Source organism: Miscanthus floridulus, chromosome 5 (genome assembly GCF_019320115.1).
Source record: "Miscanthus floridulus cultivar M001 chromosome 5, ASM1932011v1, whole genome shotgun sequence".
Lineage (NCBI taxonomy): Eukaryota > Viridiplantae > Streptophyta > Magnoliopsida > Poales > Poaceae > Miscanthus > Miscanthus floridulus.
In genome coordinates, this window is record NC_089584.1 from 114226481 (window position 1) to 114228394 (window position 1914).

Genomic DNA, 1914 nt, shown 5'->3' on the forward strand with positions numbered 1-1914 from the left:
AGGAGGAGAGGAGCTCCACCCATCCCACACGGGCGAACTCCGCGCCCCAAACCCACATGTCAGGTGGGCGATTGCACTTTTGTTGTCCCCAAATCAAAAAAAACAGGAACACTCGTATCCTTCAACAAAAGATCAGACGGACCGTTCCCTCTCTGGAAGAAGAGAGATAACCATCACACTCTACCTTGTCTTCTAACGAAACACTACATAGAACCAGCCCTGGGCTCGTGCCTCAAAAAGGGCAAGGGTTGGAGCTAGATTTTACTAATCAAAGAGTAGAGAGTGGAATGGATTTGATTAGGACCCTCACCAAATAGCTAAGACCTTGTTTGACTGCATCTAATCCACTCTAATCCACATGTAATGGAGTGGATCCACCTCATACATGTGGATTGAAGTGCAGTCAAACAAACCGGGTAGGGTTAGGATGAATCAATCCATTAACAGGCCTAGCGGTGCGTATTCAAGGTGCCAATCCATAACCTGTTGGGTCTGATTGGGTTAATTACTATGATCTAAGTAGGGAACATACTTAGAGCCAGTTTGAATGAGCTAAGACTAGTTACTAAAAATTAGTTTAAATTAGCTTATAAGCCGTACTTTTTCAGCCAACGAACAATATTTTTCTCTCACAACAAATCAGCCAATAGTACTTTCAGCCATGACTTATCAGCCAAACGAACAGAGCATAAGTTTAGTTAGCTAGGTGACTAAAAACTAGTTGAAGACTTACCTAAAAAATTAACCTATCTATTAGCCCTCTTGTTTACATGCACTAGATTTAATTTTAACTAATTTTTTGCTAGCTAGTAATTAGCTCTTGTATCAAACATGTGCTTAATCTGCTCTCCCTGCGTGCAGAAGGGGTTGAAAATCTGCTCTCTCCCTGCGTGCAGAAGGGGTTGAACGATGATCATCTAAGCTTGAACCGGCGGCTGCCGCTTAGCTAACGATACGAGGAGCGAAGACTTTATTCTGAACCCCCGTCAAAAGCAAGAATGGTACTACAAAAATATCCTGAACACAAATGCACACAAAAAAATTATGATATATCACAACTATTTATGCACAGCTTCATCTTTCCAGGCATCAACACCCCTATCAGGTGCAAATCCATAGGGAAATCTTGAAAGAAATCGATAAAGTTTGGAAAGGGTCAGCAGCGCCTATGTCGGCGATTTTTGGGGAAGCAGGCGAAATTTGGCCCAAACGCTGCCCTACAAGACCGCGGGATATGCAGAAATTTTTTTTTGGGGAAGCAGGCGAAATGTTCATGTGCAAGATCACTGACTATAAAGCAATAAATAAGGAGCTTTGTTACGATACTTGCTATTAATTAAGAAAATTAATTAATTATACTTAAGGGTGCTTTAGTACTTTTCCTCTCCTGTACACAATCTCTCCCTAATCCAATTCTACAAACGGGACTCGCTGCTGCCTGCGTCGCAGGATCGCCGCGCCGAACGGGGCACGCCGCTGCGAGCGACACAGGCAGGAGCAGAGTGCTTTCGCGCGGAGTTCTTTGTCTCTTCGGCACCGTGCTGCGCCGTGGAGAAGAAGAGGTCTGCCCACCTTGCAGGAGAGGAGGCGGAGAAGGTATGGGCCACCACCGTAACGTTGTGAAGGGGAGGGCCCGACCGAGCTGCCGCTCTGGAGTAAGGGCTGCCACCGGGACGCTGTCGATCTGCGGAGCTGCCGCGTATCCATTGTGGCGTTCGTCTCTGCAACTCCTTCTTGCTCGCCGACGAGAGCGCGAGGTCGCCACTGCGGAGGGCGAGGTTGGACGCAGCTAGGAGGCAGTGGAGGAACGGGAGTTGCCGCAGGCTGCAGTTCGCGCCGACAAGGTGAAGTCTGCGGGCCGCGTTCTCTGCAGACTCGGACACCGCGGCAGCTGATGGCACCAGCAGCACGATG